The sequence below is a fragment of the Urtica dioica genome, chromosome 5, assembly GCF_054948205.1.
Source record: "Urtica dioica subsp. dioica isolate 48M chromosome 5, U.dioica_male_clone48M_v1_H2, whole genome shotgun sequence".
NCBI lineage: Eukaryota > Viridiplantae > Streptophyta > Magnoliopsida > Rosales > Urticaceae > Urtica > Urtica dioica.
In genome coordinates, this window is record NC_142760.1 from 29,366,804 (window position 1) to 29,390,533 (window position 23,730).

Sequence of the window (23,730 nt, forward strand, 5' to 3'; positions counted from 1 at the left end):
TGTCGCACCTAATAGTCATAAGTGTCGCACCTAATATGACTTTTAGGTGCGACACTGTCGCACCCAATGTGAAATTCCAGAACCCAAAACATTCGGGGGGAACTTCTGACCGTTTTAAATTTTTTAACCCATTAGGTGCGACACCTGTCGCACCCAATGATATTAGGTGCGACATATGTCGCACCTAATAGTATCCGGTGCGACAATTTCATATCAGGTGCGACAAAGTCGCACCGGATAGCCATAAACATCAGCGAAATTTTTAGGCGCATGGAAGACTATTAGGTGCGACATGTCGCACCTAATATGTTCTTAGGTGCGACATTTAGGTGCGACATGTCGCACCTAATACCCTTCCGCACCCAATATGTTAATTTGTAGTAGTGATAACTTAGTACTTCACCAATAGGTCCTGTCCAAAATCACATAGGACCTATTGGTTTAGAGCGCTGCACGATCTCTCAAATCAAATGGTATTTCCTCTCAATATGTTTAGAGTGCTTATGGCTTCGAGGTTCCTTTGAGTTAGCGACATGCCCACTATTATCACAATAAATGGTCATGGGCTCGTCGACGTTTGGAACAACTTCTAAATACTTAAGGAATTTTCTAAGCCATACAGCCTCTTTGGATGCTTCACAAGCAGCCACATATTCTGCTTCCATGGTGGAGTCAGCAATGCAAGATTGCTTAATACTCCTCCACACAACAGCTCCACCATTAAGGATAAACACAGATCCCAAAGTGGATTTCCTGGAATCCTTATCCGCTTGAAAATCGGAGTCGGTATATCCCGTCATAGTCAGGTCAGTACCTGAGTATGTAAGCATCAAGTTCCTAGTTCTTCGAAGATACTTGAGAACATGCTTAACAACAATCCAGTGCTCGGGTCCAGGGTTGGATTGAAAACGGATAACTACGCCAACTGCGAAGCAGATATCAGGTCTAGTGCAAAGCATAGCAGACATGAGGCTTCCTAGGGCTGAGGCGTAAGGAATTTTCCTCATATCTTCAATCTCTTGTGCAGTCTTGGGAGACTGGTCATTAGAGAGTGAGACTCCATGCCTAATGGGTGTTTGGCTCTTCTTGGAGCCTTGCATCGAGAAGCGATCCATCACCTTATCAATATAAGATGCTTAAGAGAGCGACAAAGTCCGGTTTTTCCTATCTCGAAAGATTTGGATCCCCAGAATGTACGCGGCTTCTCCTAGATCCTTCATATCTAATTGCTTCGCCAACAAGACCTTAACCTCATATAATTTACCCACATCATTACATATGCGTAATATATCATCGACATATAGAACCAGAAACACACGGCTCATCTATTGACTGCTCAAAGACGAAGTTCTTCACAGTTTCATCGAATCTAATATTCCACGACATAGATGCTTGCTTTAATCCATAAATGGACATAAGCATCTCACAAACCTTGGTCTCTTGACCTTCTTCCATGAAACCGTCTGGTTGAGCCATATAAATGTGTTGTCGGTCGTTTTCGGAAAACCCGAAATGCCGAGAAGACACGCTGTTCAAAGGGCCGATGGTCAGGCCGGAGGTCCTGAAGAGCGGCAAGCCTTCCGTCACGAGTCGACTGGCAAGTCCTTGTGCCAAACTTTCAGCTTCTCAAGTCGAGTAATACTCCTCGAGTCGAGCCTCTCTCCTCGAGTCGAGCCTTGCTCCTCGAGTCGAGTCATAACTCCTCGAGTCGAGATAAGTCCTCAAGTTGACTCACTCTCCTCGAGTCGAGCCTTGCTCCTCGAGGCGAGTCATAACTCCTCGAGTTGAGATAACTCCTCAAGTTGAGTTACTCTCCTCGAGTCGAGTCATGCGTCCATGAGTCGATTAGCAAATCCTTGTGTCGACCTTTATTCCTCGAGTAAAGACTTTCATGCTTCATGTGATTTGCGTGACATCCCGAATCCCGAAGGCCCAACGGGCCGAGTCCTCAAGGAGCTCTAAAGGCCCAAAAAAGATCCACGAGGTGAGCCATATGCCTCTCGAAAAAGAAACACGCGCACTCCTTAAAAAAGGATGCGCGCAAACAAACTACACAACACGAAGGGAAGGTGCGCGCCGCGCCAAGGGGCTGAGCATAGCGCCGGGAGGGCTGCACGCCGTGCGACTAGGTCAGCGCGCGCGCCGTCTGGAAAGCACACCCCGCACGCCGCACACCCCGTGCCGCGCAAGCCTCTGCGCGCCGCGCCGGGGATCTTGCGCGCTGCGCCCCCCGCACCGCACCTCCTTTCGAGGAGAGCGCGCTCCTCCTTGAAGGGAGTACGCCCCCCAATCAAACATGGACGACAAACACACCTCTTAAGGCCCTCCAAACACTATAAATACCTCCTCCCATTAAGGGGAAGCCATCCTATTCAATCCGATTCATTCTCAAGAAACTTGAGACTTCTCCCTACTTCACTACCAGAAATATGGGATACAACTACAGTTTTTTTTTAACTCCAGTTTATCCTTTTAACGGAGTCTTTGAATACAGACTACGGTCACCTTTTTTTATTCTTATATTAGACTCTAGTCGAATATAAAGCTGTAGAGAATGGTCTATTTTTCTCTACAGCTAATATAAAAAGTAGTGGTAATACCCAAAAAATAAAAAATGATCAAAATTTCACCATTTTTAGATGGAGGGAAATTTCCCACAAAATTTTGGCACATTTACACTACAGTCAAAGGTAAAGAAGGAGTTGTAATACTTAAAATATAAAAAATTAGCAAAATTTTACTATTTGATTTCGGGAGGGAAATTTCACACTACCAAAATTGTTTCCCACCCATATATGAATATGAAAAGTAAGAAAAAATTACTAAGTATACTTGTACACAACACGAGGAACTAAAACAACTGAAACATTTATTATACCATATCTAATATTGCTCCAAAAAAAACATTCGAACAAGAACTTGACTCTCGTTGACCACCATCACTGACACCACCCAACATTGACCACCGTCGCAGCTTTGCCGGCGACACATCACAACCCTAAAAACCTTGTTCTAGGTCTTCCAGTCATAATCCTAACGTCGTTGTCTTCGATCGGTATGAGCTTTTTTTCCGTTCTTCATCAGATTTGTTGCTCGATTTGGGGTTATTTACTTACGGATTTGAGAAATTTAGGGTTAATGTCTTAGAAATTTGTGGTTTATTTGAGGTCTCATTGCTTTGTTGCTCGATTTGGGGTTATTTGGGGTCTCATTGCCTGTTCTTACCTATTTATAGATTAAGAATGCAAATTATCTAGTTTATTCAGTTTTGTGTATGTTTTCTTATGTACAGAGATTAAACTCAGTCAACAATGGTTCGCGTGAGTAAGTAAACTGAACTCTATGTGTGTGCTTGTGATTGCTAATTGAACTCTGTGTGTGTGCTTGTGGTTGCTAATTGAACTCTGTGTGTTTGGTTTATTATGTTTTAGAGGTTGGTCATGCTCATCCAAAGGTCTCAGGAGTGACAAAACGGATATTAGAAGCCGTTAAAAAGACTTCGAGATCTTCTGGTCGTGGGGATAGTTCCCGAGAAGCACACGTTGGTGATCCTAGTACAAAGTAAGTACTTTTATGCTTCATATGTCATTTACACATTTACAAAGTACAAAGTAAGTTCTTGTTGATCTGGTTGTAGAAATATTAGACTATTAGGTCATTTAATAAATTGATTTAAATAACACATTTTCACAGAATTGACAAGTCATGGTTAAATTCCGATAGACGCTCAAAAGAATTTGAAGATGGTGTTGAATCTTTCTTACAGTTTTGTAAAATTAACTTACCCAATTTGGAGTCCTTACGATGTCCATGTAAAAGGTGTGGAAATATGGGATCGCATTCTTTTGAAATCATCAGAGATCATCTTTTCTGTAATGGTATGGACCAAACATACGTTATTTGGACATGGCATGGTGAAAACATGGTCTGTAGTACAGACAAAAAGCTCATCCACCAACCAAAAGCACATACTTTTGGTGACTGCGATGATGCTTTTAATACCGTCGAAATGGTTAAGGCCGCTAATAATCTGTTAGAATTGATCTAGGGTTTAAGAAAAAGTCTAACGCTTCGTTAAGCGGCGGAATTTTAAAAAATTTCTTTTACAAGTAAAAACAGTTTTTTACTCACCTAGACAAAGAGCAAGTACATGTAATTAAAAACTATTATGAGCTAAGAAGTTTACTAACCTTTCTTGAAGCTTGATCTTTGAGAAGCTCTTAGAAAGTTGCAACGCTCGTCTCTCCTCGCAGCACGTCCCTCTTTCTTTCCTCGGCACCTTGAGCAACCACGAAAGTTTCTATCACTAAATCACTCGAGAGAAAAGGAATTAGTGAGTGGGCACTTTTAAACACTACGACTTAAGAACGAGTCTTGAAGTCGCAGAGCTAAACACTAGGTCGGAGGACCTAAGTGCCAAAACAAAAATCGAAAATAAACTAGAGAGAGAGAGAGGAAGGGGCAGCCAAAGTTCTAGAGAGAGAGTCTCTCAAATCTCTTAAACTTGGATGAATGAAAAGTGTGGAATGAGGCTCCTATTTATAGGAGAGGTCTTACCTTCAATAAGGTAGTTTCCTCTTCTATAGAATATCACATATTAATGAGCCAATTTCCCCTTTTCTTCTATGAGGCACACGGCCAAGACTTGCCAAGCAAGTCCTTGGATTTGTTTCCTCTTTTATTTGCTTCTCTCTTGACCTTATTTGGGCGCCCACATGTTTCCTCTTAGGGGAAATTTGTTTCCTCTTTTTCTTTTGGCAAGTATCTTCAAAAATTCATGCACAAAATATTATCTCTTTTCCTTGGGTATTTGGGCGCCTATCCTAATCTAGAAGGAGCTTCTAGAAGCTTCTTCATTTGTTCATAACAACATGAGAAAAGCCCATTAAGAATTTTCAATAAAATTCTTATGAAATGAAATTAATTCACAAGGCCCAATAATCAAGTTATGGCCGAGTGACATTAAGTCATCAAATGAACTTGTCAAAAAATTTATTGACATTCATTTCATCATATGTCTCAAAAGACAAAAATACCCTTTTGACAATTTTCGTTCTTGTTTTGACTTAGCTTCCAGTTTAACTATTCCTACTCGATGTGATTCGTGACAGTGACCTCATGGACCCAAATGAACAAAGCTTGAGCTAAACACTTGGACTCAAAAGTTCACAAACCTTTTCCAAGTTTAGCTTAAAGCCAACTGACTCCACTAAAGAGTTGACACTGAAAATCTCTCGGTTCAAATGAATTTATTTTCTACTCAAGAATTCAACCTAATTATGATGAGCGGATCCACTGAATGTTATCTATGTTTACCCTTCATGAATGTCATCAGCTAGTCGGGATTTACTAAATTACCATTTTACCCTTCTAGCTGTTATTTCCTCAACTCCTTTGTCGCTTGTGAATAAGTTAGAAACAATGTATTGACGAGGAGCTAACAAGTCACATTGTTTCATCCAAAAGATTCAGGACTCAATTTGGACACTGGCCAGTTCATTTATTCACACTCCAAGGAACAAAGCATGAGGTGACATACATTGCATTTCAGCAATCTTGTACATGAATTCCATATCTATGAGAACTTCACAAAGTTACTCATGACATTCTCACAACTTAGTACTTCACCAATAGGCCCTGTTCGGAATCACATAGTGATTCCGAACTCTGACTTTCTCAAATGAGAATTGTTGTCGCTGATTTTTGGACAACTATTTAGGAGCCCAAAGTGGTTAGACCCAAGGCCAGACCAAGTGGTCTCACTTCGGCTCGAGCGTGTCGGGCTTGGTATCCCAAGCCGTCCCTTAGCTGTTGATGGTGTCAATCTCGTCCAGGCACCTGAAAAGCAAGCAGAAAGAGGTGTGAACTACAAAGGAAAACAAAGGGGGTGCCTCTGTTTACCTATCCGACGCTCAACATTAGTAGGGTTGAGGTGGATATAGAGGGTTTAAGTGTTTAGAGGCCGAGACTTGAGAGAAACGAGCGAGGTACGAGTTCGACAGCGTTTCAGTACTCAAGAATGGATTACCTGGATTAGGGGAGAGACCCCTATATTTATAGGCGACCAAGGAGCGTCATGAACAACCCCTTGGCCGAGGGCTGCCTCTGACCCGGCCATGGCCGGCTCTGACCCGGCCATGGACGGCTCTGACCCGTCCATGGCCGGCTCTGACCCGTCCATGGACGGCTCTGACCCGTCCATGGACGGCTCTGACCCGTCCATGGAGGCCATGGCCGGCTCTGACTCGGCCATGGACGGCTTTGACTGGGCCATGGAGGCCATGGCCGGCTCTGACTCGGCCATGGAGGCCATGGCCGGCTCTGACTCGGCCGTGGAGGTCATGGCCGGCTCTGACTCGGCCATGGACGGCTCTGACTCGGCCATGGACGGCTCTGACTCGGCCATGGAGGCCATGGCCGGCTCTGACCCAGCCATGGATGGCTCTGACTCGGCCGTGGAGGTCATGGCCGGCTCTGACTCGGCCATGGAGGCCATGGCCGGCTCTGACTCAGCCGTGGAGGCCATGGCCGGCTCTGACTCGCCCATGGACGGCTCTGACTCGGCCGTGGGGGCCATGGCCGGCTCTGAGGTGGCCGTGCGCCGGGAAAGACTCGAGGAAGCCGTCATATGTTGTCATTGCCGTACCGGGCCGGGACGGACCGGTAACATTAGCCCCCCGAGTTTCCGGTCGAGCGTAGGTCGAGTGGAAACTCAAAATCTACGCTTTCATGCGGATGCAGGATGAATGCTCTCGGGTTCGTGTCACGGGGGACGGTCTTTGCGCGTCGCGAGGGGCGGCCCTTGTACGTCACGAGGGACGGCCTTATGTGCGTCATGGGGGACGGCTTTGGTGCGTCGCGAGGGATGACTTATTGTGCGTCACGAGGGACAACCTTTGTGAGTCGCAAGGGACGGATTTTGGGCGTCGCGAGGGACGACTTATTGTTTCGAGTTGATCGTGCGTAACTTATTTTCTCGACCTACCAATAGAGGCGTGATCGGTCTGCACGACCTGGGCATCGGGGGGCCTTAGTGCCACGTTTGTGTGACCGGGTTTCCTGCGGACGCTGGCTAGACCAGATACGCCCGGGCGGACGCAAGCCTTTGAAACCCATTTGTAACTCGCTGCCTTTCGGCTCACGAGCTGGGCGGCGAGCGCGGTGCCACATTCGTGTGGCGAGGTTTCCCGTGGACGCTGGCTAGACCAGATACATCCTCGCGGACGCAAGCCTTTGAAACAAATTTGTAACTCGCAGCCTATCGGCTCACGAGCTGGGCGGCGAGCGCGATGCCACATTTGTGTGGCCAGGTTTCCCATGGACGCTGGCTAGACCAGATACGCCCAGCGGACGCAAACCTGGAACCCATTTGTAACTCGTTGCCTATCGGCTCACGAGCTGGGCGGCGAGCGCGATGCCACATTTGTGTGGCCGGGTTTCCCGCGGACGCTGGCTAGACCAGATACGCCCAGCGGACGTAAGCCTTTGAAACCCATTTGTAACTCGCTGCCTTTCGGCTCACGAGCTGGGTGGCGAGCGCGGTGCCACATTTGCGTGGCGAGGTTTCCCGTGGACGCTGGCTAGACTAGATACGCCCAGCGGACGCAAACCTTGAACCCATTTGTAACTCGTTGCCTATCGGCTCACGAGCTGGGCGGCGAGCGCGATGCCACATTTGTGTGGCCAGGTTTCCCGTGGACGCTGGCTAGACGAGATACGCCCAGCGGACGCAAACCTTGAACCCATTTGTAACTCGTTGCCTATCGGCTCACGAGCTGGGCGGCGAGCGCGATGCCATATTTGTGTGGCCAGGTTTCCCGTGGACGCTGGCTAGACCAGATACGCCCACCGGACGCAAGCCTTGAACCCATTTGTAACTCGTTGCCTATCGGCTCACGAGCTGGGCGGCGAGCGCGATGCCACATTTGTGTGGCCGGGTTTCCCGCGGACGCTGGCTAGACTAGATACGCCCGGGCGGACGCAAGGCTTTGAAACCCATTTGTAACTCGCTGCCTTTCGGCTCACGAGCTGGGCGGCGAGCGCGGTGCCACATTTGCGTGGCGAGGTTTCCCGTGGACGCTGGCTAGACCAGATACGCCCAGCGGACGCAAACCTTGAACCCATTTGTAACTCGTTGCCTATCGGCTCACGAGCTGGGCGGCCAGCGCGATGCCACATTTGTCTGGCCAGGTTTCCCGTGGACGCTAGCTAGACCAGATACGCCTAGCGGACGCAAACCTTGAACCCATTTGTAACTCGTTGCCTATCGGCTCACGAGCTGGGCGGCGAGCACGATGGCATATTTGTGTGGCCAGGTTTCCCGTGAACGCTGGCTAGACCGGATACGCCTAGCGGACGCAAGCCTTAAACCCATTTGTAACTCGTTGCCTATCGGCTCAGGAGCTGGGCGGCGAGCGCGATGCCACATTTGTGTCCAGGTTTCCCGTGGAGGCTGGCTAGACTAGATACGCCCAGCGGAGGTAAACCTTGAACCCATTTGTAATTCGTTGCCTATCGGCTCACGAGCTGGGCGGCGAGCGCGATGCCATATTTATGTGGCCAGGTTTCCCGTGGACGCTGGCTAGACCAGATACGCCCAGCGAACGCAAACCTTGAACCCATTTGTAACTCGTTGCCTATCGGCTCACGAGCTGGGCGGCGAGCGCGATGCCACATTTGTGTGGCCGGGTTTCCCGCGGACGCTAGCTAGACTAGATACGCCCGGGCGGACTCAAGCCTTTGTAACCCATTTGTAACTCGCTGCCTTTCGGCTCACGAGCTGGGCGGCGAGCGCGGTGCCACATTTTCGTGGCGAGGTTTCCCGTGGACGCTGGCTAGACTAGATACGCCTAGCGGACGCAAACCTTGAACCCATTTGTAACTCGTTGCCTATCGGCTCACGAGTTGGGCGGCGAGTGCGATGCCACATTTGTGTGGCCAGGTTTCCCGTGGACGCTGGCTAGACCAGATACGCCCAGCGGACGCAAGCCTTGAACCCATTTGTAACTCGTTGCCTATCGGCTCACGAGCTGGACGGCGAGCGCGATGCCACATTTGTGTGGCCAGGTTTCCCGTGGACGCTGGCTAGACCAGATACGCCCAGCGGACGCAAACCTTGAACCCATTTGTAACTCGTTGCCTATCGGCTCACGAGCTGGGCGGCGAGCGCGATGGCACATTTGTGTGGCCAGGTTTCCCGTGGACGCTGGCTAGACCAGATACGCCCAGCGGACGCAAGCCTTGAACCCATTTGTAACTCGTTGCCTATCGGCTCACGAGCTGGGCGGCGAGCGCGATGCCACATTTGTTTGGCCGGGTTTCCCGCGGACGCTGGCTAGACTAGATACGCCCGGGCGGACGCAAGCCTTTGAAACACATTTGTAACTCGCTGCCTTTCGGCTCACGAGCTGGGCGGCGAGCGCGGTGCCACATTTGTGTGGCCAGGTTTCCCGTGGGCGCTGGCTAGACCAGATACGCCCAGCGGACGCAAACCTTGAACCCATTTGTAACTCGTTGCCTATCGGCTCACGAGCTGGGCGGCGAGCGCGATGCCACATTTGTGTGGCCGGGTTTCCCGCGGACGCTGGCTAGACTAGATACGCCCGGGTGGACGCAAGCCTTTGAAACCCATTTGTAACTCGCTGCCTTTCGGCTCACGAGCTGGGCGGCGAGCGCGGTGCCACATTTGCGTGGCGAGGTTTCCCGTGGATGCTGGCTAGACCAGATACGCCCAGCGGATGCAAACCTTGAACCCATTTGTAACTCGTTGCCTATCGGCTCACGAGCTGGGTGGCGAAGGAGATTACGCATCTTTTTATTTTTCGGCTTGTCTATAAGGAGACCTCCCACTCAAATTTTCAAGAGCATATAGATTTTGAACATATGTGATATAGATATAGTTTTGAAAACATTTTGAAAATTTATTTGATTTGGATGACAAAATATTTTTCAAGTTTGAAAGTGAAAACGGTTTTTCAAAATTCAAACTAGTTTTGTAAAAATTCAATTTCAATTAACCTTTCAAAAATCAAAACATTTTAATCTTACACATCATGTTTATAATCATATGAAAAACATTTTTGCACAAGAAAATTTTCTCATTAGAGTTCTATAACTCATGGTAGTGGGGTTTGAAAATCCGGATTTCTAAAAAACTGGAGTTTCAGACAGCCGCGCACCTCGGAGTAAAATCGCCATATCTGGCGTCTCCGATGTCCTTTTGAGCCGAAACCGGTGGCATTGGACAGAGGACAGACAGAGCTTTAATTTGAAGAATCATTAAATTTCGATTTCTGAGCAGAGAGTTATGCCACTTTTAATGTGGGTTTACTCCAGCTCGAAGAAAAAGAAATAAATTAAAACTTGGTCCTTTTTAGGTGCGAAAAAGAATCAAGTGTAACGGAACGTTTTAAGATGTTGTTTAAAGCTTTTATTTGTGTTTTATTAGCAGGGTAATAACATAGAATAAAAAAAATAACAACAAGCATAAAACGATTCAAGTAAAAATAAGAAACTAGCAAGATATCAAAACTAGTCACAAAATTTTACTCGAAATTTCTCAAACCTTTAAAACACGTTTTTCAATATAAAAAATTAAAAAGTTTTAGAACTGATTCTAATGTGTTTTAAAAACATCCCAAACTCATAGAAAAACAACATGCTTTTTAATTCAAAGACAAGAGCATTAAATTAAAAAAAATCTAAGATTACAATTCTAACTTGTCACAAAATTAGTAAACTTTCGAAAACGATTTTCAAGCTCATAATTTTAAAAACATGTACATGCATCTCTTTGACCATAGCTCTGATATCATTTTTTGGAATTGATCTAGGGTTTAAGAAAAAGATTAAACGCTTCGGGAAGCGGCGGAATTTTAAAAAATTTCTTTTCAAGTAAAAACAGTTTTTACTAACCTAGACAAAGAAGCAAGTACATGTAATTAAAAAACAATATGAGCTAAGAGTTTACTAACCTTTCTTGAAGCTTGAACTTTGAAGAAGCTTTTGGAAAGTTTGCAATGCTCGTCTCCCCTCGCAGCACGTCTCTCTTTCTTTCTTCGGCACCTCGAGCAACCACGAAAGTTTCTATCACTAAATCACTCGAAAAGAAGGAATCAGTGAGTGGGCACTTTTAAACGCTACGACTTAAGAACAAGTCTTGAAGTCGCAGAGCTAAACACTAGGTCGACTGAGGACCTAGGTGCCAAGACAAGAAAAAATCGAAAATAAACTAGAGAGAGAGAGAGAGGATTTTCGGCCACAATGTCTAGAGAGAGAGTCTCTCAATCTCTAACTTGTGGGGTATGAGCAAACAATGAGAATGAGAGCCCTATTTATAGGAGAAGGGTTGGCCTTAGAAAAAGAAGTTTCCTCTTTTTTCCAAGCATTCATGAGCAATCCCTTATTGCCCTTTTCTCCTATATGCGCCCAAGTCTCAATTCCTTTAAGGGATTTGTTTCCTAATTTGTTTACTCTCTTTGGCCGAATTCCCTTAAGCATCATTATGCAAATTTGTTTCCTCTTTTTCTTTTGGCAAGTATCTTGATACATTTATGCACAAAATATTCTCTCTTTCTCTTGGGTATTTGGGCGCCCAACACTTCTAGAAAGGCTTCTAGAATTTTCTTCACTTGTTCATGACAACATAAGAAAAGGCCCATTAAGAATTTTCAATAAAATTCTTATGAAATGAAATTAATTCACAAGGCCCAATGATCAAGTCATGGCCGAGTGACATTAAGTCATCAAATGAACTTGTCAAAAAATTTATTGACATTCATTTCATCCTTTGTCTCAAAAGACAAAAATACCCTTTTGACTATTTTCGTTCTTGTTTTGACTTAGCTTCCAGTTTAACTATTCCTATCGATGTGATTCGTGACAGTGACCTCATGGACCCAAATGAACAAAGCTTTAGCTAAACACTTGGACTCAAAAGTTCACAAACCTTTTCCAAGTTTAGCTTAATGCCAACTGACTCCACTAAAGAGCTGACACTGAAAATCTCTCGGTTCAAATGAATTTGTTTTGTACTCAAGAATTCGACCTAATTATAATGAGCGGATCCACTGAATATTATCTATGCTACCCTTCATGAATGTCATCAGCTAGTCGAGATTTACTAAATTACCATTTTACCCTTCTAGCTGTTATTTCCTCAACTCCTTTGTCGCTTGTGAATAAGTTAGAAACAATGTATGACGAGGAGCTAACAAGTCACATTGTTTCATCCAAAAGAGTCAGGACTCAATTTGGACACTGGCCAGTTCATTTATTCACACTCCAAGGAACAAAGCATGAGGTGACATACATTGCATTTCAGCAATCTTGTACATGAATTCCATATCTATGAGAACTTCACAAAGTTACTCATGACAGACTCACAACTTAGTACTTCACCAATAGGCCTTGTTCGGAATCACATACTGCGTCCGAAATTTGACTTTCTCAAATGAGAATCCTAAGGTGTGAAATGGCATGTCTCATTTCAGGATTAAGGTAAGCATGATGCAATTCATACATAGTGACTTCGAGACATAAGAGGTTAAATGGTTTGTTCTTATCTTGTCTCTAGAAGTGCACTGGTCAATTCAGTACCTTCGGAAGATACCTAGAAGAACTATAGAGTCTCCAACTCTCAATGCCTCATAACCAGACATCATAGATTCTTCTAACAATCATACTGAGGTCAATAGTCCTTTGACCCTAAGATTGCGAATATATCGTTTTAAGCAAACTACGAAGAGTTTGTTCATGCAAATCTACATTTGTCTCTTCGTAAGTGTTTAAATTTGTTTATGGACTAAAAGACTAAGGTTTATCATAAAGCTTCAAACAAAGAAAGAATGAACGAACGTTTCAACTTTATTAATGAATAGATAGGCAATTACAAGCAAGAGTTTTTGTAAGACTATATGACATCAAATGTACATAAATAGACACTACTACTCTTCTTGTGGGCACCATTGACAACACAGGTTTCCCGTGGACGCTGGCTAGACCAGATACGCCCAGCGGACGCAAGCCTTGAACCCATTTGTAACTCGTTGCCTATCGGCTCACGAGCTGGGCGGCGAGCGCGATGCCACATTTGCGTGGCGAGGTTTCCTGTGGACGCTGGCTAGACCAGATACGCCCAGCGGACGCAAACCTTGAACCCATTTGTAACTCATTGCCTATCGGCTCACGAGCTGGGCGGCGAGCGCGATGCCACATTTGTGTGGCCAGGTTTCCCGTAGACGCTGGCTAGACCAGATTCGCCCAGCGGATGCAAGCCTTGAACCCATTTGTAACTCGTTGCCTATCGGCTCACGAGCTGGGCGGCGAGCGCGATGCCACATTTGCGTGGCGAGGTTTCCCGTGGACGCTGGCTAGACCAGATACGCCCAACGGACGCAAACCTTGAACCCATTTGTAACTCGTTGCCTATCGGCTCACGAGCTGGGCGGCGAGCGCGATGCCACATTTGTGTGGCCAGGTTTCCCGTGGACGCTAGCTAGACCAGATACGCACAGCGGACGCAAACCTTGAACCTATTTGTAACTCGTTGCCTATCGGCTCACGAGCTGGGCGGCGAGCGCGATGCCACATTTGTGTGGCCAGGTTTCCCGTGGACGCAGGCTAGACCAGATACGCCCAGCGGACGCAAGCCTTGAACCCATTTGTAACTCGTTGCCTATCGGCTCACGAGCTGGGCGGCGAGCGCGATGCCACATTTGTGTGGCCAGGTTTCCCGTGGACGCTGGCTAGACCAGATACGCCCAGCGGACGCAAACCTTGAACCCATTTGTAACTCGTTGCCTATCGGCTCACGAGCTGGGCGGCGAGCGCGATGCCACATTTGTGTGGCCAGGTTTCCCGTGGACGCTGGCTAGACCAGATACGCCCAGCGGACGCAAGCCTTGAACCCATTTGTAACTCGTTGCCTATCGGCTCACGAGCTGGGCGGCGAGCGCGATGCCACATTTGCGTGGCGAGGTTTCCCGTGGACGCTGGCTAGACCAGATACGCCCAGCGGACGCAAACCTTGAACCCATTTGTAACTCGTTGCCTATCGGCTCACGAGCTGGGCGGCGAGCGCGATGCCACATTTGTGTGGCCAGGTTTCCCGTGGAAGCTGGCTAGACCAGATACGCCCAGCGGACGCAAACCTTGAACCCATTTGTAACTCGTTGCCTATCGGCTCACGAGCTGGGCGGCGAGCGCGATGCCACATTTGTGTGGCCAGGTTTCCCGTGGACGCTGGCTAGACCAGATACGCCCAGCGGACGCAAGCCTTGAACCCATTTGTAACTCGTTGCCTATCGGCTCACGAGCTGGGCGGCGAGCGCGATGCCACATTTGCGTGGCGAGGTTTCCCGTGGACGCTGGCTAGACCAGATACGCCCAGCGGACGCAAACCTTGAACCCATTTGTAACTCGTTGCCTATCGGCTCACGAGCTGGGCGGCGAGCGCGATGCCACATTTGTGTGGCCAGGTTTCCCGTGGAAGCTGGCTAGACCAGATATGCCCAGCGGACGCAAGCCTTGAACCCATTTGTAACTCGTTGCCTATCGGCTCACGAGCTGGGCGGCGAGCGCGGTGCCACATTTGTGTGGCCAGGTTTCCCGTGGACGCTGGCTAGACCAGATACGCCCAGCGGACGCAAACCTTGAAGCCATTTGTAACTCGTTGCCTATCGGCTCAGGAGCTGGGCGGCGAGCGCGATGCCACATTTGTGTGGCCAGGTTTCCCGTGGACGCTGGCTAGACTAGATACGCCCAACGGACGCAAGCCTTAAACCCATCGTTGCCTTTTGGCTAACGAGTTAGGCGGCGAGCACGGACTCGGGACTCAACTCGAGGACTCACGTAGAGCCTGCACAAGGAGTAGTTAGTTAACTTGTGGACTCGGGACACAACTCGAGGGCTCATGTAGAGCCTGCACGAGGAGTGGTTAATTGGCTTGTGGGCTCGATACTCAATTCGAGGGCTTATGTAGAGCCTGCACGAGGAGTGGTTAGTTGGCTTGTGGGCTCGATACTCAACTTGAGGAATGAACTCGTCTCGGGGAGGCATGTGAAGTCGGCACGAGGAGTATCGGTCGACTCGTGAACTCGAATTCGACTCGAGGAATGAGCTCGTCTCTAGGAGATGTGTGAAGAGTCGGCACGAGGAGTATTAGTCGACTCGAGGACTCGAACTCGACTCGAGGAATGAAATCATCTCGAGGAGCCATGTGGAGTCGGCACGAGAAGTAGCTTGTCGACTCGTGGACTCGAACTCGACTCGAGGAATGAACTCATCTCGAGGAGACATGTAGAGTTGGCACAAGGAGTAGGTTGTCGACTCGTGGACTCGAACTCGACTCGAGGAATGAACTTATCTCGAGGAGACATGTGGAGTCGGCACGAGGAGTAGCTCATCGACTCGTGGACTTGAACTCGACTCGAGGACTCACGTAGAGCCTGCACGAGGAGTTTCGTGAAGAATCGGTACGAGGAGTATCGGTCGACTCGTGGATTCGAACTCGACTCGAGGAATGAACTCATCTCGAGGAGGCATGTAGAGTTGGCACGAGGAGTAGCTTGTCAACTCGTGGACTCGAATTCGACTCGAGGAATGAACTCATCTCGAGGAGACATGTGGAGTCGGCACGAGGAGTAGCTCGTCGACTCGTGGACTCGAACTCGACTCGAGGACTCTCGTAGAGCCTGCACGAGGAGTTTTGTGAAGAATCGGTACGAGGATTATCGGTCGACTCGTGGATTCGAACTCGACTCGTGGATTCGAACTCGACTCGAGGGCTTATGTAGCCTGCACGGGGAGTTTCGTGAAGAGTCGGCGCGAGGAGTATCGGTCGACTCGCGGACTCGGAGCTCGACTCGAGGAATGAGCTCATCTCGAGGAGACATGTGAAGAGTCGGAACGAGGAGTATCAGTCGACTCGTGGACTCGAACTCGGCTCGAGGGCTTATGTAGCCTGCACGAGGAGTTATGTGAAGAGTCTTTCTTTGGGACCTCCGGCCTAACCATCGGCCCCTTGAGACTTTATTATTATTTTTTTTTGAGTTGTTGTTGAGTTGTTTTTGATTGAGCATTGATCCCTGTTAGCCCCCCGAGTTTCTTGCGTTTGTGAGACGAAGGCCAAGAAACTCTTGTGTTGGAGGTATACAATAGTGCGTGTCAAAAAGTTGTCATGTGTAGAATAACTCTTTATTGCAATAAAGGGGTCGTTACAAGTAGTCATGGCACTTGGCCTTCTTTGAAAACAGGAAATTGCATAATTGAATTGAAGCGATTACAAAGTCGAGTGAGTTCGGGCATGGGTTTAAGGGTCGAAGTCGCGACAGTCATGGCTTGCTAGCAGATGCGACGAATTCCTTGAAGTCCCCACCTTGAATTAGGGATTCAATTCGCTTCTTAAGCTGGTAGCATTCGATCGTCACGTGCCCGTGATCTTGGTGGTATTCGCAGAACTTACTTTGATCTCGCTTCGCGGGGTCCTTTGTGAGTGGAGCAGGGCTTCCTAGCTCATCGCGGCGTAAGCTCAGGATCCGGTCGGGCGTTGTGTTGAGCGGGACGAAGGATCGCTTTGGGGCTGGAGAAGGGTGGTCATTAGGGAGTTGACCCTTCCGGCGCCTTTTCCTTCGTGACTCGGGACCAACGGCCGGTATCACAAACGCGGCCGCGCGCTTCTGGTTGGGTGCTCGATCAATGTTGGGTGGTTGCTGCCCCAAGACGACCGCGGTCTCGCGTCGGGCGTTGAGTTTTTCTCTCAAGTCGAACCCGTGATTCTCTCTTTGAGAACTGAGGCGGTCTCTCAAGTCTCCGGAGGCCGTCCCTATCACCCTTGTTAAGGGCGTGTCATTCAGGCGACGCCCTTGACGGAGGCCGGGACCACCGACGTTGCCACCTTGACAAGGGTTTTGGACGCGGATGGTGAGCTTGGAGCGTCCCTTTCGGGACCTCGAGACTGAGCGTTCTCGGGTATTGCGTGAGCTTTGGAGCCTTGACGTGGTCGCCCGAGGGTGTCCCCTCGAGGGCGCGTGCGCGTGCTCATCAGGAAGTTGACGTCTTGACGCGGTCGCCCTAGGGTGTCCCCTTGGAAGCGTGCGCGTGCGTCCACTTTCGTGAACAGCGTGGTCGAGGTTGGTCTCGTGGTTGACGTCGTCGACGTTGTTGGAGTCGAAGAGGTCGGCGATGAGTGCGCCGGTGACGCCGGGGCGGTCTAGGAGCTCGGCGAGCCTTCGAGCTGTGTCCTCTCGGACTGCGGCCTCGGGGTCATTCGTCAGGTCTCGGGGCTGGCTCTCATTATCATGAGGTTGCCCTTCGAGAGCGCGCGCAGAGCTTTGGAGGTCGTGACTCGAGCTAGTCGCTCGGGCGCCCACGGAGGTGGCAGGCACATGACTCATCTCTCGAGAGTCGTAGGTGTAGTGATGGAGGAATGGAAGGGAGAGCGTCGAGGTACCCTCCTTCTAGCGCCAAAATGTTGTCGCTGATTTTTGGACAACTATTTAGGAGCCCAAAGTGGTTAGACCCAAGGCCAGACCAAGTGGTCTCACTTCGGCTCGAGCGTGTCGGGCTTGGTATCCCAAGCCGTCCCTTAGCTGTTGATGGTGTCAATCTAGTCCAGGCACCTGAAAAGCAAGCAGAAAGAGGTGTGAACTACAAAGGGGAAACAGAGAGGGTGCCTCTGTTTACCTCTCCGACGCTCAACATTAGTAGGGTTGAGGTGGATATAGAGGGTTTAAGTGTTTAGACGCCGAGACTTGAGAGAAACGAGCGAGGTACGAGTTCGACAGCGTTTTAGTACTCAAGAATGGATTACCTGGATTAGGGGAGAGACCCCTATATTTATAGGCGACCAAGGAGCGTCATGAACAACCCCTTGGCCGAGGGCTGCCTCTGACCCGGCCATGGACGGCTCTGACCCGTCCATGGAGGCCATGGCCGGCTCTGACTCGGCCATGGACGGCTTTGACTCGGCCATGGAGGCCATGGCCGGCTCTGACTCGGCCGTGGAGGCCATGGCCGGCTCTGACTCGGCCGTGGAGGCCATGGCCGGCTCTGACTCGGCCATGGACGGCTCTGACTCGGCCATGGAGGCCATGGCCGGCTCTGACCCAGCCATGGATGGCTCTGACTCGGCCGTGGAGGTCATGGCCGGCTCTGACTCGGCCATGGAGGCCATGGCCGGCTCTGACTCGGCCGTGGAGGCCATGGCCGGCTCTGACTCGGCCATGGACGGCTCTGACTCGGCCGTGGGGGCCATGGCCGGCTCTGAGGTGGCCGTGCGCCGGGAAAGACTCGGGGAAGCCGCCGTATGTTGTCGTTGCCGTACCGGGCCGGGACGGACCGGTAAGAAGAATACTAAGGTGTGAAATGGCATGTCTCATTTCAGGATTAAGGTATGCATGATGCAATTCATACATAGTGACTTCGAGACATAAGAGGTTAAATGGTTTGTTCTTATTTTGTCTCTAGAAGTGCACTGGTCAATTCAGTACCTTCGGAAGATACCTAGAAGAACTATAGAGTCTCCAACTCTCAATGCCTCATAACCAGACATCATAGATTCTTCTAACAATCGTACTGAGGTCAATAGTCCTTTGACCCTTAGATTGCGAATATATCGTTTTAAGCAAACTACGAAGAGTTTGTTCATGCAAATCTACATTTGTCTCTTCGTAAGTTGTTAAGTTTGTTTATGGACTAAAAGACTAAGGTTTTATCATAAAGTTTCAAACAAAGAAAGAATGAATGAACGTTTCAACTTTATTAATGAATGAATAGGCAATTACAAGCAAGAGTCTTCATGAGACTATATTACATCAAATGTACACAAATAGACACTACTACTCTTCTTGTGGGCACCATTGACAACATAATCTTCTGGAAAAAGATTCTGACATGTTTGTTGAATACGTAGAAGATGCGAAAAGGCCACTCTACGACTGTTGTCTGAAATTTACTAAGTTATCAGCTTTAGTAAGATTGGACAATCTGAAAGTCAAACACGGGTGGAGCGATACAAGTTTTGACGAGCTGTTGATGCTGTTGGGTGACATGTTTCCGAAAGGAAGTCAATTGCCAAAGTCTATCTACGAGGCCAAGAAGACGGTTTGTACCTTAGGTATGGAATATGAAAAAATCCATGCTTGTCCTAATGACTGTATTCTGTATAGGAAGGACAAGGTTGATTTCGATGTTTGTCCTGTTTGTTATTCATCTCGGTGGAAAATTCCAAAAGGGTCCATGAAACCTACAGTAGGTGTTCCAGCAAAAGTCTTGTGGTATTTCCCCCCAATACCCAGATTTAAAAGAATGTACGGTACACCGTAAATAGCGAAGAATCTGACTTGGCATGCCAACGATAGAGAAGTCGACGGGTATTGGAGACATCCAGCCGATGCAACTTCGTGGAAATCGATAGATAAGAAGTGGCCTGCTTTTTCTGATGAATCAAGGAATCTTCGATTGGCTGTAGCGGCTGATGGGATTAATCCGTATCGTTCTTTCAGTAGTCGGCATAGTACGTGGCCTGTTACATTGATAACATATAATCTTCCTCCGTGGCTGTGCATGAAGAGGAAGTATATCATGTTAACGTTACTGATATCGGGTCCCAAGCAACCGGGAAATGACATCGACGTCTACTTGGAACCCCTCGTGGACGACTTGAAACTGTTATGGAGCACATGTATCGAAGTTTTTGATGCTCATTTAAAAGAGACATTCACTCTTAGAGCCATTCTGCTATGGACAATAAACGATTTGCCAACGTATGGAAATATGAGCGGTTGTGTCGTAAAAGGCTACAATGGTTGTCCTGTATGTGGTAAAGACACACATGGCTTGTATCTTCGTCATAGCAGGAAGGTCGTATACCTAGGTCATCGCAGGTTTTTGAATCGGCATCATCCTTTCAGAAAAGCAAAGAAGGCATTTAATGGGTCCCAAGAACTCGGTGATGCTCCTACATGCTTGTTGTTGTCGGCCCGTCTAGGGCCGACGAGGACAAAGGCATCTCTTCAACCCACGTGGCTGGTGCGAGGTCTCGGGCGGTGAAACCCCGACCCAACCAGGGGCCGGCCCAAACCAATGGCCAAGTCAATGGCTCACTCGGCCATTGGGCAGTTCACTCGGCCATTGGCCGAGTGAACCCTCCAGCCACCATGGCAGTTCACTCGGCCAATGGCCGAGTGAACCCTCCAGCCGCCAAGGCAGTTCACTCGGCCATTGGCCGAGTGAACCTTCCAGCAGTTCACTCGGCCAATGGCCGAGTGAACCTTCCAGCTGCCCCTGCAGTTCACTCGGCCATTGGCCGAGTGAACCTTCTAGCAGTTCACTCGGCCAATGGCCGAGTGAACCTCAGCCGGCCCAAGCTTTTCACTCGGCCAATGGCCAAGTGAACCTCACCACCATGTTCACTCGGCCATTGGCTGAGCCAGCCACTCAATGGCCGAACCAAGCAAGTTCACTCGGCCAAGGGGTCTTCAAACCACCCCTTGGCTGCCTATAAATAGAGGGGCCGCTCCCCTACTCCAGGTAATCCATTCTTGAGTACTGAAACGCTGTCGAACTCGTACCTCGCTCGTTTCTCTCAAGTCTCGGCCTCTAAACACCCCTAAAACCTCTATACTCCACCTCAATCCCACTAATGTTGAGCGTCGAAGAGGTAAACAGGGGCACCCCCCCTGTTTCCCCTTTATAGTTCACAATCTCTTGTTTGCTTTTCAGGTATCGAGACGAGGTTAGCTTCACCCACAGCTAAGGGATGACTTGGGATACCAAGTCCGACACGCTCGAGCCGGAGTGAGACCACTTGGTCCGGCCTTTGGTCTAACCGTCTTTGGCTCCTAAATAGTTGTCCGAAAAACAGCGACAACATTTTGGCGCTAGAAGGAGGGGATCTCTCGACCTTGACGACGCATTCCCTCTACCAGTTTTCTCCCTTTGTTCTCACGACTCTCGAGAGATGAGTCAAGTACCCACTACCTCCGCGGGTACACGAGCGACGAGCTCGAGGTACGGTCTCCGACTCCTCGCACACCGTCTTGAAGGGCAACCTCGCGATAGCGAGAGCCAGCCCCAAGACCCGGTGAACGACCCCGAGGCCGAGCTCCGAGAGGACACGGCCCGGCGGCTCGCGGAGCTCCTTGACCGTCCCGGCGTTGACGGCTCCCTCATCGCCGATCTCCTCGGCTACGACGTCGAGGATCGATCTGCTCAGGATGACTCCGACCCCGAATATGTGGAGGAGTCAAGGACCAACGAGGCCACCCCTAGCCTCGCTCAAGCACGACCCGAGAAGGCCAATGGTGCGTTGGCCGATCCTTTGTACCCGGCGCGACAACAGGCACGGTCACAGTCCCGGGGACTCGCCCCCTCGGTTTCAAGAGGTGGCCGGACACGGCCCCTCGCCGAGGAGAGAGCGACTCTGGTCGACGATGGAGCCGATAGCCGAAGCGCTCGCTGGACGACCCGACCAAGGGCGACCTCGCCTCGTCACGCACCAAGCGTGGACCTTAGAGAGCGCTTGACGGCGCAGAGAAACTCCCGAGGGGAGGATCTCCGCCAAAGGCTAAATTCTCGAAGGGACGCGCTCTCCGCCGCAACTCTCGGCCGGCCTCAGGCCAATGTCGTGGACCAAGCATCCAACGAACGCCAACCGGTGACTCCCGTGGCCCCGACGGTCGGCCCTGCTAACGGGCTTGACATGGTCACGATGATTCAGAGCCTCCAAAATCAAATCATCGAGATGAGGGAGTCAGGGAGGCAAAGGCCGTACGGAGGGATCGAGGAATCATACTCTCCCTTCACCGCACAAGTCCTCGCGCAGCCATGCGTGGGAAACTTCAAGTTACCGTCCATTCCCCCCTATGATGGACGTACGGACCCCAACTTCCACGTCCAACACTATGAGACGTGGATGACGATGCAAGGGCAGACGGATGCCACCCTCTGCCAAGCCTTCAGCCTGACCCTCACAGGTTCGGGCTTTGAGTGGTTCCGGAGTTTGAGGCCTGGAAGAATCCCGTCCTTCCGGGCCTTGCGAGAGGCTTTCCTCGCTCGCTTTGCCACGCTTGTGGCACAAAAGAAGTCGAAGACCCACCTCCTCTCCATTCGACAAGGGAGAGACGAGACATTGAGACAATATCTTGCTCGCTTCACTGAGGAGTCTCACAAAGTCGAGGGCTTCGACGACAAGGACGCCATCACAGCGATCACCGAGGGAGTTCGCACGAGCGACTTCCTCAAGTCCATTGTCGGGCAAGTCCCGCGAGACATGGCGGAGCTGATGACGAGAGCCCGCACACATATGGGAATCGAGGACTATCTCGATGGCCGCGATGGCCGAAAGTCAGGAGGACAAGGTAGTCACCACCGCGAAGAACAAGACGAAGATCGTCCCGACCCTCAGAGGAAGAGGAGCAAGGGAGGCCGGGCCCCTAACGGTCGCCCCCTCTCCGGTCCAAGATCGTCGCACGTTGATAGCTTCCGAGCAATATCGACGTACACCCCTCTGAACACTCCGCAAGAGCGGATCCTAGCTCTACACCGCGACAAGCTAGGAAGTCCGGCTCCTCTTGCGAAGGATCCCGCGAAGAGGGATCGAAACAAGTTCTGTGAGTACCACCAGGATCACGGGCATCTGACGTCCGAGTGCTATCATCTCAGGCGTCAGATCGAGGCCCTAATTCAAGACGGGAAATTAAAAGAGTATGTCCTCAGAACGGTCGGGACGGCCGCGATGCACGAAGACCGTCCACGGCAAGGGAGGAAGGGTCCGGCGACGGTGACTGTCACGGACCGGGCAGCGATTGAAGAACCGGAGAGCTCACAGCTGCATGTCGTGGGCTCGATCATGGGTGACCCGGAGTTTGGGGACTCGTCCACGCAAAGGAAGAAGTACGTGCGCGAGGTTTCCCGAGGAAAAGTTGCGCACTACATCAACCATACGTACGAAGCCCCCCCTCCGGCCCCGTTCGAGTCCATGTTCTTCACCGGCCAAGAGGCGACACGAGTTCTCCACCCGCACAATGACGCAATAGTCGTCTCGGCCCCGGTCGCCAACAATCTCGTCCGAAGAATCCTGATTGATAACGGCAGCTCGGTCGACATCATCTTCAAATCAGCGTTGGACAGGATGAAGCTGACCGGACTGAAACCGACCCCAATCTCGACCCCACTCTTCGGCTTCTCCGGGGAGAGGGTCATGACGGAAGGAACCATCGACCTCCCGGTCACCTTCGGAACACCGGGGGGGCTCGAGGTCACTCGCATCGTATCCTTCCTAGTTGTGGACCAGCCCTCGGCATACAACATCATCATCGGCCGCCCGACTCTCAACCGGCTGAAGGCCATAACGTCCACCTATCACCTGATGATGAAGTTCCCAACTGAGAAGGGGATTGCCATCATGTTGGGAGACCAATCGATGGCGAGGATGTGCTACATCCAAGGCGTGGACGGGAAAGGGAAGGAAAAGATGGTGAGCGCCATCCTCTAGCTCGGTCAAGCTGCAGAAGTTGGCACGGCAGTGGAAGCCCGCTCCCGTTTCTCATTATGTCATTTTATTTCCAGTTTTAAGACAATCTCGAATTTCAATAAGGCCAATGGCCTAGGGATGTAATTTTTGACTATTTCTACATGGTAATTAGATTACATTTCACCTCGGAGTCTTTATCTTGTTGCATTATAATTTCTAGTCTCCTCTACGAGTACACGAGAAACTCAGGGGGCTAA